General features: G+C 44.8%; 2 long non-coding RNA genes across 2 annotated transcripts in view; one reads left to right on the top strand and one right to left on the bottom strand.

The window, feature by feature from the left end:
- LOC122543326 overlaps positions 1–11,526 on the bottom strand; it is a 237,506-nt gene that overhangs the window by 55,259 nt on the left and 170,721 nt on the right. The gene's annotated exons all lie outside the window — the stretch shown is intronic.
- Positions 6,865–11,526, top strand: part of LOC122543321 — a 61,173-nt gene continuing 56,511 nt past the window's right edge. Inside the window, exon 1 of the long non-coding RNA XR_006309996.1 lies at positions 6,865–7,387. This is a non-coding gene — a long non-coding RNA (uncharacterized LOC122543321). The remainder of the gene's footprint in view (positions 7,388–11,526) is intronic.

The raw sequence follows: 11,526 nt of genomic DNA on the forward strand, positions 1-11,526 counted from the left end.
GTGGCTCAACACTTCAACTCCCCCTCCCACTCCACCAAGGACATGCAGGTCCTTGGACTCCTCCATCGCCAGACCATAGCAACATGACGGCTAGAGGGAGAGTGCCTCATCTTCCGCCTAGGAACCCTCCAACCACAAGGGATGAACCCAGATTTCTCCAGTTTCCTCATTTCCCCTCCCCCCACCTTGTCTCAGTCCCAACCCTCAAACGCAGCACCACCTTCCTAACCTGCAATCTTCTTCCTGACCTCTCTGCCACCACCCCCACGCCGGCCTATCACCCTCACCTTAACCTCCTTCCACCTATCACATTTCCAACGCTTCTCCCCCAAGTCCCTCCTCCCTACCTTTTATCTTAGCCTGCTGGACACACTTTTCTCATTCCTGAAGAAGGGCTTGTGCCTGAAACGTCGATTCTCCTGCTCCTTGGATGCTGCCTGACCTGCTGCGCTTTTCCAGCAACTCATTTTCAGCCCCAGTCTTCAATGGCAGGATCAAACAAGTCAAGCTTCCCAAATATTGACACAATGCAATAAATGCTAACCCATAACTCAAAGACGTTGTTGCAAGCACATTTCTTCAGGAGTTTTTTTTCCTCTCCCTACCATTGAGGCCAGTATCCCATCACCAAGTCACCCTTTATTTACACGTGCGGAGTACTTGATCCAGGTCTGTCTTCCTCAGAACCAGCTCTCAATATGAACAGCACGTCAGACACTCCTCTTTATATCTATAGCCAGGGGTCCCTGATTTGACCAGGTTAACAGCCACAAGCAGTGAACTCATACTCTGAGGTCCACTTGGCTGACCCAATTAAATCCATTACAAAAAGGTCATTTGCTCCTTTGAGCTCCTCCTGAGATGGGAAGAAATTTCTTCACCCAGAGAGTGGTGAGCCTGTGGATTTTCTGACACGGAAAGCAAGTAAGGCCTAAACAATGAATGTTTTTCTGGAAGAAGTTAGATATGTCCTTAGGTCTAAAAGATGTGGGAAGAAAGCAGGAACAGGGTACAAATTCGGATGATTAGTCATGATTGTGGAACAGACTTACAGGTCTGAATGGCATGGTTCTACTTTCAATGTTTGCTTTGATGTTGGCTGATGGAATAGGGATTGGCTGGGTCACCATTCTTCTATGGATTAGCGTCAATGTGGCCTTAATTACCATTCAAACAGACAGCTGGGGCTTTGGTTTACTATCTCATCTGAAAGATGGCTCCTCAGTCAGCACAGTATTCTCTTGATTGGAGGTCTGTGACCAATGGTGTTCCACAAGTGCTGGAACCTCTATTTTTTTGGAATATATATATGTAAATGATTTGGATGAAAATGTAGGTGATCTGATTAATGTCTGCAGATAACACGCAAATTGGTGGAAGTTGTGGATTATAGGGAAAGTTATCAAAGGATACATTAGAATGTGGACCAATTGGAAGGTTGGGTGGAGAAATGGCATATGGAGTTTAATCCAGACAAGCGTGAGGCGATGTATTTTGAATGGTCAAATGCAACAGAAATGTATATAATGAATGGCAGTACCCTTTCATGCATTGACATAAGGAGGGATTTTGGGGTCCAAGTCCATAGCTCCCTGAAGGTGGCAAAACAAGTGCATAAGATGGCAAAGAAGGCAACTGTTTCATCAGTTGGCAATAGAGTATAGGAGTTGGCAAGTCATGTTGCAGCTGTATAAAACTTCAGTTATTACTCCATATTCAGAATATTGTGTGGCAATTCTGGTCACCAAACTGTAGGAAGAATGTTGAGACTTTGGAGAGCATGCAACAGAGGTTTACCTGGATGTTGCCTGCATTGGAGTTTTGACAAACATGGATTATTTTTGGTAGATTATTGAAGGAAGGTTTTTTACACAGAGGGTGATAGGCGCCCAGAGTGTGCTAGCAGGGGAGGTGGTTGAAGCAGAGGTAAAAACAACTTTTAAAAAGCACTTAGACACATGAACAGGCAGAGATTAGAGATACTGACAATGTGCAAACAGATGGAATTTATTTACAATAGCATCCTGATCAACACACATATGGTGGGCTGAAGGGTCTGTTCCTGTGCTGTACTGTTCTATATTCGATGTCAACCTGAATTTTTGCCCTCAATAGGGTTTGAACCAAGACCCAGTGAGTCAGACCAGAAAGTGCTAGTCACTGAACAAGCATGGAGTCGATCTCTGGCCTTTCCCCAGCCTGGCTGATGGGGTAAAAAGGAAAAACACATTGCCCTGTCTCAGTTTAAGCCCTGCTGAATATAAACCAGCTATTACTTTGGCAGTTACAGTCAGGCAGTGTAACACGGCAGAGGACCAAGTCTTTTTAAATTCTTAGGTTGAAGGCAGGCTCTATCCAAATCCTCCAAGTCTTGTAAACTGAAATTTATGAGACATATTCCCGAAATACTACTGGCTAGGCACACAAACAGGAAAAGCCCAGATTGTTCTAGAGAGCCAGTTTCCAATTCTACAGAATGTCACTTAGATTTCAAGAATCAATGTCTTGGTGTGGCACGTACAATGGTGAGATATTTGTGAAAACAGCGTGAAAATGGACAAAATCTTAATCTCAACATCAAGAAACAGATTCCCAATTTCCCCTTAGGCTTTCAATACAGAGTTCAGAATCTTGTTATTGAGCAGCAACAATTTATCTCCACAATGCCCTCAGTTCATCTTATCCTTATACCATTCGCAATTAAGAATGGATAAATATATCCTTCATTTATCTTCAGTCTGTTTTGATTCCACACAAACTGTTTAACAGTGCCTGTGCATCAAGAGAACTTGTTGAGTCAGCCCTGTTGCTTTAAGTTAGAGAATTAAATTAAATTCTTCACATTGACATGTAGCTACTACTGAATTTGGTCACCCTAAGTAAGCACTATTCTGTGTTGCAAGTAAGCCAACACTCTCCCAGTATTAAACTGGGAGAGGTACAGCTGATTGCTGTCAAAGCCAGCTAGATTAGACAAAACAAAAAGCTGGATGGTCTTTTCCAATGTTTTAAGGATGTGAGGTGCTGCATTTTGGAAAGGCAAATCAGAGCAGGACTTATACACTTAATGAAAATGACCTGGGGAATATTGCTGAACAAAAAGACCTTGGTGGGCAGGTTCATAGTTCCTTGAAAGAAGAGTCACACATAGGTAGGATAGTGAAGAAGGTGTTTGGTATGCTTTTCTTTTTTGGTCAGAGTATTGAATATAGGAGTTGGGAGGTCACGTTGCGCTGTACAGGACACTGGTTAGTCTATTTTTGGAATATTGTGTACAATTCTGGTCTTCCCCATTGGATGGATGTTGTGAAACTTGCAAGGGTCCTGAAAAGATTTACAAAGATGTTGCGAGGGTTGGAGAATTTGAGCTATAGGGAAAGTCTGAATAGGCTGGGACTAGTTTTCCTGGAACATCGGAGGCTGAGGAGTGACCTCATAGAGGTTTATAAAATCAAGAGGGGCATGGATAGGGTAAATAGACAAGGTCTTTTCCCTGAGGGGGGGGGGGGGGGAGAGTCCAGAACTAGAGGTTTAGGATGAGAGGGGTAAGATTTAAAATGGACCTAAGAGGCAATGTTTCCATGCAGAGGATTGTGCATGTATGGACTCTGCTGCCAGAGGAAGTGTTGGAGGCTGGTACAATTACAACATTTGTAAGGCATTTGGATAGGTATATGAATAGGAAGGGTTTAGAGGGCTATGGGCCAAAAGCTGACAAATACGATTACATTAGGTTACAATATCTGGTCAGCATGGATGAGTTGGACCAAAGGGTCTGCTTACGTGCTGTACATCTCTATGACTCTCTGGCTTTATGACTATTCCACTGATCTTTGGGACCTGTTACACTCTAGACCTCCCTAAGCTGCAGTACTGGTGAATTTCTACTTGTGGTACAGCACAGTACAATGGTTTCCAATACCTCGCTGGTGCTTTTAACAGGAGGTTTGCAGTATTAGTCATGCAGAAGGTCACTGACATTGATAAGGAGCCTGAGTCCAGGCACTCAAGGGTTCAGAAATGCACACCAATGGAAATATCTGTTTATGGTCAATGGTAAGCTCCAGGAAATTGATAGTGTGGGATTCAGTTATGGTAACACCATTGAATGTCAAGGGTTAGTGGTTAACTTGTGTTTTATTAGACATGGTCATTGCCCAGCATTTATATGACGCAAATGTTAGTTGCTACTTGTCAGCCCAAGTCTAGATATTGTCCAGGTCTTGTTGCATTTGAGTGTGGACTGCTTCAGCATCGGAGGAGTCACAAATGGTGCCGAACATTGTGCAATCATTGGCAAACATCCCCACTTCCGACATTTTGAAGGAGGGAAGGTCATTAATGAAGTAGTTGAAATAGTTGGGCCTAGAATACTACCCTGAGGATCTCCTGTAGAAATGTCCAAGAGCTTAGATGACTGACCTCCAGCAACTATAACCATTTTTCTATGCACCAGGAATGACTCCATCCAGCAGCAATGATTCCATTGATTCCAGCTTTGCTAGGGCTCCTTGATGCCACATTTAGTTGAATGTGGCTTTGGTGCCAAGGGCTTTCACTCTCACATCAGCTCTGGAATTCAGTTCTTTTATTCATACTTGAACCAAGGCTGCAATGAGGTCAGGAGCTGAGTGGCCTTGGTGGAACCCAAACTGAGCATCAGTGCTAAGCATGTGCACTTGATAGCCCTGTTGATGATCCCCTCTGTCACCACTTTACTGATGATGGGGCTGATGGGCCGTCAGTGGATTTGCCCTACTTTTTGTGTACAGAACATATCTGGGCAATTTTCCACATTGTTAGTTAAATACAATATTCTAACTCTACTGGAACAGCTTTATGAGGGGTGCAGGAAGTTCTGGAGTACAAGTCTTTGGTACTATTTAGGAATTTTGGCATTCGTTATTTGTACTGATGAATTGGGCTCTCCCATCATTATGGATGGGGACATTTGTGGAGTCTCACCCTCCCATAAGTTGTTGAATTGTCTGCCACCATTCATGACTGGATGTGATAGAATTGCACAGCTTAGATATGATCTGCTGGTGGTGTGATCATTTAGTTCAGTCTATCACTTGCTGCTTCTGCTGCTTGGCATGCTGGTCAGCCTGTTTGGTAGCTTCACCAGGCTAACACTTCTTTTTTTGGTATGTCTGGCGCTGCTCCTGAAATAAAAATATAAATTGCTGAAAAAGCTCATTAGGTCTGGCACCACCTGTGGAGAGAAATCAGAGTTGCCTTTTGGGTTGAGTGACCCTTCCTCAGAACACTCTTTGAATGCCCTCCTGTACTTTCTATTAAACTAGAGTTGATTCCCTGGCTTGATGGTAAGGATTGAATTGGAGACCATGCCAGGCCATGAGATTGCAGATTTTATTGGAGCACTACTCTTGTTGCTGTTAATGGGCCACAGTGTCTTATGGATGCCCAGCCTTGAATTGTTTGAGTTTCTGTTTGAAATCACCGTATAGCATTGTGAGAGTAGCATACAACATGATGGAGGGTATTCTCAATGTGGAGGTGGGACTTCATCTCCACAAGGAATGTGCAGTGGTCACTTTTCTTAAACTGTCATGGACAGATGCATTTCAGCCAGTGGATTGGTAAGGATGAAGTCTAATTTGTTTTTTCCTCTTGTTGATTTGCACAGCACCTGCCCCGGGCCCAATCTCACAGCTTTTAGGATCCAACTAGCTTGATTAGCAGTGCTGCTGCTATTTTTGGTGATTGACATTGATATCCCCATTTAGAGTACATTTTGTACCCTTGCTACCCTCAGTGCTTCCTCCAAATATTGTTCAACATGAAGGAGTACTGTTTCATCAGCTGAGGGAGGATGGTACATGGGAACCAGCAGGAGGTTTCCTTATACCATGAGATTTCATGGGATCCAAAATCAATATTGAGGGCTCCCAGGACAACTCCCTCAACTGCATAATTCTGAGCTGCGACCTCTGCTGGGTCTGGCCTGCTACAGGGACAGGAGATATCCTGGGATGGGGATGATTTTGTCTCGGACATTGTCTATAAGATGTAATTCTCTGAGTATGACTATGCTCGGCTATTGCTTGACTACTCTATGAGGGGGCTGTCACAATTTTGGCACTAGCCCCCAGATGTTAGTAACAGGATCTTGTACAGTCGACAATACTGTTTCTATTGTTGTTGTTTCTGGTGCCCAGGTTGATGCCAGATGATCTGTCTGGTTATCAATACTTTATTGAGACTTTGCAGCGATTGATACAACTGAATGGCTTGAGAGTCAACCCATTGCTGTGTGTCTGGTGTGATGTGTATGCCAGACCAGCTGAGGATGGCAGATTTCCAAACTTCTAGAGCATTGTTTGAGCTACACTCATCCAGGCAAGTGGGTAGTATTCCACCACAGTCCTGACTTCACAGAATTCAAGAATTCACAGACTGATTGGATAATTCTCGATTGTCAGACTGAAAACCTTCAGGGAATTTTCTTTATTAATAAACTAAAATGTTCAAAGAAATTGAGAACACTTGTTTAAAACTGATTATGATTTTCTCCTGAGTTGGGTCTACTGTTGTGAGGGGAGAGAATGGGGTAATTAGTGGAGATTTCAGGCTTATCCTGGAAATGTGGGATTCCATTCAGCTTTAACACAGCCTGGGGTACTATGGGCTGAACGAAACTTCCAAGGTCAGGACCGAGGTGGTCAGAGCAAGTGAGCTACTGTGAGGTTAATTTTTGGTACTTGGTCTGAAATAGTATTTGGTTGCAATGTGAGCACTGTACAGCAGATGCCGCCGGTTCCCTTTCCCAGATTTGTCTATCTTCCTCGGTTACTCTGTCCCTTTCCCTAAGCCGGAAGTTTAACCGGAACAACCCAGAATTTGGTGCTAAAAGGCGGCCCGGGGTAGTGGTCAGTCGAGATAGCATAGAGAGTCTTCGAATTATAGATCGTCAAGATTACACTGAACAACAACTTACCTTGTTCTGTTTCACTGGGCGTGTATGTTCCTGCTTGGCTAGAAACTAACCGAATGTGTGTAGAATTTTTATTTATTAATTATAATTCCAAAGAGGCAGGTCGAAGCCGCTGAAATAAGTGGCAGCCCAGGGTGGATGGGTGGTTTTGTATGGGTGTGCACGGCTGTCTCTGGGCATTGTCCTCTCGTTAATGGGAAACTCACATTTCTGGAGTGCTAGGGAGCCCGGCTCGGTGGGCGAGTGTGATTCGACCTGGCTATGCCATTCGGAACCGGAGCAGTATCCAGCAGAGGACCAGGAGACGTCAGCCTCTGACGGAGAGAGAAAGACAGACAAGAGCAGAAGAGGATGGATGGGATCAGTGGTGCTGGAAGAGCACAGCAATTCAGGCAGCATCCGAGGACAGAGCAGAAGAGCCAGGAGCAGGTAAAACGGCGAGAGGGCAAATGTGGAGTTGAGAGGGTGGGGGCACTTGCAGGGCAAGGAAAGACAGGTGTAGAGCGATGGGCACGGCTACCTGTCACACTGATGTTCTCCGTCCTGAAATCAGAATTGTGCTAAGGAACAGGAAAACACGCAGACGGCCATTCGGCCTTTCCAGCCTAGTCCAGTATGCTTCACACAAAATCTGACCACTTGAGATGTAAAATTATTTTGTAGAACGGGCTGCCCAGGGCGAAAAATCTGTTGCTATCATGCGGAGGTGTTTCTGAGTGAGAAGCCAAACCACTTTTTAGGCTCCAGTGAGTTTAAAGTATTCTCGTTTAGGTAATCTGTTAGAATTTAACAATTTGGGGACAATATTCTGGTGCAACTGTACCAAATTCCTTTCAAAGCTTGTAAACCCATTCTAAAGTACAGCACTCAGAACTATATACCTGACATTATATATATAATTGTAAGAAAACAATTTATATACCATAGGGTCATAAATACCAGCCCTGTAGTGAGCAAAAGAAATGATTCATTGGCATTTCTGATTGTCTTTCAAAGTGGATGTCCACATTTTAATGGTCAGTGGGCATAGACCAATCTCTTTTGTTCCTCTCTGAATTGAATTGAATTGAGTTGAATTTATTGTCATGTGTACCGAGGCACAGTGGAAAGCTTTGTCTTGCGAGCAATACAGGCAGATCACTTAGTTAAGGAGCATAGATAGTAAATAATAGGTAAACAGCAGCAAAAACAAAAACACAGGTACAGGCAAATGTTAAGAGTTTGTGAGACCATTCAGTATTCTAATAACAGTACGGTAGAAGATGTTACAAAACTGGCTGGTGCGTGTGTTCAGGCTTCTGTAACTTCTCCCCAATGGTAGAGGTTGTAGAAAAACATTTCCAGGGTGGCATGGATCTTTAAGAATGCTGGCGGCTTCCCTTGACAGCGTGCTTGGTAGATAGAGTCTGTAGATGGGAGGTTGGCCTTTATGATTGTCTGGGCTGAGTTCACCACTCTCTGTAACCGTCTCCGATCTTGAATAGTACAGTTGCCATACGAGGTAGTGATATATCCAGACAGAATGCCCTTGATTGCGCACTAATAAAAGTTAGCAAGGGTATTCACCGTCATGCCAAATTTCCTCAGCTGCTTGAGGAAAAAGGGGTGTTGTTGGGCCTTTGTAACCAGTGTAACAAGAAAGCTTGTTGTGGATGACCACTCCAGGAGCTTGGTACTCTCCACTCGTTCCACCTCTGTGCTGTTAATGTGTAGGGGGGGTATGAGTAACATCCTGCCGAAAGTCACTAATGAGTTCCTTGGTTTTGCTGGCATTGAGAGGTAGGTTGTTCTCAATGCACCATTTTTCCAGGTCTTCCACCTCCCGTCTGTAGTCTGTTTCATCACCATCTGACATTCGACCGACTATGGTGGTGTCATCAGCGAACTTGTAAATGGCATTGGTCTGGTATTTGGCGACACAGTCATGGGTATACAATGAGTACAGTAGGGGCTGAGTATGCACCCTTGGGGGCCTCCAGTGTTGAGTGTTAGTGGCGATGAAATATTGTGGCCTGTGGGTCAGGAAACAGGATCCAGTTGCAGACAGTGGGGCTTAGTCCGAGATCACTAAGTTTAGTAATCAGTCTCGAGGGGATAATAGTGTTGAAGGCTGAACTGTAGTCAGTGAGTAGAATTCTTAGATAGATTTTAGATGATTTTAGATTACTTACAGTGTGGAAACAGGCCCTTCGGCCCAACAAGTCCACACCGCCCCGCCGAAGTGCAACCCACCCATACCCCTACATTTACCCCTTTAACCTAACACTACGGGCAATTTAGCATGGCCAATTCACCTGACCCGCACATCTTTGGACTGTGGGAGGAAACCAGAGCACCCGGAGGAAACCCACGCAGACACGGGGAGAATGTGCAAACTCCACACAGTCAGTTGCCTGAGTCGGGAATTGAACCCGGGTCTCTGGCGCTGTGAGGCAGCAGTGCTAACCACTGTGCCACCGTGCCGCCCAGATAGCTGTTCTTGGTGTCAAGATGTTCTAGGAAGGAGTGAAGCGCAAGTGGTATGGCATCTGACATGGATCTATTGGTCCGATGGGCAAATTGGAGTGGGTTAAGAGTCGTGGGGAGGCTGGAGTTGATTAATGCCATGACCAGCCTTTCAAAGCACTTCATGACCACTGAAGTTAGGGCCACTGGGCAGTAGTCATTGAGACATGCTGCATGAGCCTTCTTAGGCACAGGGATGATGTTGGCCTTCTTGAAACAGGCAGGGAGAGTGGCCTGCTGCAGGGAGAGGTTGAAGATGTCCGAGAAGACCTCTGCCAGTTGATCTGTGCATGTTCTGAATGCACGGCCTGGTACTCCATCTGGTCCCATCGCTTTCCTTGGATTCACACAATGGAAAACTGACCTGACCTCTGATGCAGTGATAGGTTCGTCAGAACTTGTCAGAGTACGTGTTACCTCTCCACCGAAATTCTGCTCAAAGCAAGCATAAAAGGCATTGAGACGATCTGGAAGAGATATGTCATTGTCTGCTATCTTGCACTATCTCTTTTTAGAACCTTATGTCATTCAATCCTTGCCATAGTTGCCGGGTATCTGTCTGGGTCCCTAGTTTGGATCGGTATTGGTCCTTAGCTGTCTTAATGGCTCTGCAAAGGTCATACTTGGATTCCTTATATTTGAGTGGGTCTCCTGATCTGAAGGCCTCACGCCTGGTTTTTAGCAGATTCTGTATGTCCTGATTCATCCAGAGTGTCCTGTTGGGGAACACCTGGATTGACTTCCTCGGTATGCAGTTCTCCTCATACTTGCTGATAAAGTCTGTGATGGTGGTGGTGTACTCGTCCAAGATACCTGCAGACTGTTTGAACATGACCCAATCAGCCGATTCCAGACAGCACCGGAGTTGATCCACTGCCTCCTCTGACCAGCATTGGACCTGTATCCGCGAGGGGGGTCTCGTACTTGGCTTTTGCCTGTAAACCGGGAGAAGTACAGCATTGTGGTTGGAGTTCCCGAAATGAGGACGGGGGATGGAGCGGTAGGCATCTCTCACAGTGGTGTAGCAGTGGTCTAAAATGTTCAGGCCTTTGGTGGAGCAGGTAATGTTCTGGTGGTACTTGGGCAACACTTCCTTAGATTGGCTTGATTGAAGTCACAAGTCACATTTAGCAGGGCCTCAGAGCTCTGCCTAGAGCTTTTTACTGTTTGAAAAGAAAAGAAACATCGGACTTTTAAAAGTCCCGTATATTTCTGTAATTTTACACTGCACTACATAGTATGCAATTAATCTTTGATCGGTCAAGTTGGATAGATCCAACTGCAGGTGGATCATGTGTTATCTAGCTTGAAAAAATGGTGTACGTTAGTTCAGTTGGCTGGATGGCTAGTTTGTGGAGTAGAGTGATGCTGGCAGCAAGTGTTAATTCTTGCACTGGCTGAGGTACCATGAAAGGAGCATTGCCCCTTTGCGTGAGGTGTGGTGACCCTCAGATAAACCTTCCACCAGTTTTGTGTTTCTCTGTGAGAGCAGCCAAATGGTCGTCTTGACTGGCAACTTTACCCTTATTTTAGTTATTCCCAAAATGTTCAATTATGTTGATTTTCAGGACTGGCATCAGGTGGATAGAGCTTGTAAGAAGGCCTATTGCAATCTATATGCTGTAGGTAGACCCATAATGCCTTAGGGAGAGAATTTTGGGAGTTTGACCGAGCGACGTTGTAGCATAGAAACGTAGAAAATAGGAGTGGGAGTAGGCCATTCAGGCCTTTGAGTCTTCTCCACTATTCAATATGATCATGGCTGAGCATTCAACTCGGTGGGAGATGGACAGGTGACAGTCTAGTGATATTATCGTTAGACTGTTCATCTAGAGACCAGGTAATGTTCTAGGGACCTAAGTTTGAATTCTGCCATGGTAGATAGTGGAATTTGAATTCAAGAAAAAGAAATCCTGGAATTAAGAGTCTGTGATGACCATGAAACCATTGCCAATTGTTGGAAAAACCCATTTGGTACACTAATGTCCTTCACGGAAGGAAATCTCGGTCTGGTCATGTTACTCCAGAACCACAGAAATGTGGCTGACTCTTAACTGCCCTCT

This window comes from Chiloscyllium plagiosum, chromosome 3 (assembly GCF_004010195.1).
Source record: "Chiloscyllium plagiosum isolate BGI_BamShark_2017 chromosome 3, ASM401019v2, whole genome shotgun sequence".
NCBI classification, from domain to species: domain Eukaryota; kingdom Metazoa; phylum Chordata; class Chondrichthyes; order Orectolobiformes; family Hemiscylliidae; genus Chiloscyllium; species Chiloscyllium plagiosum.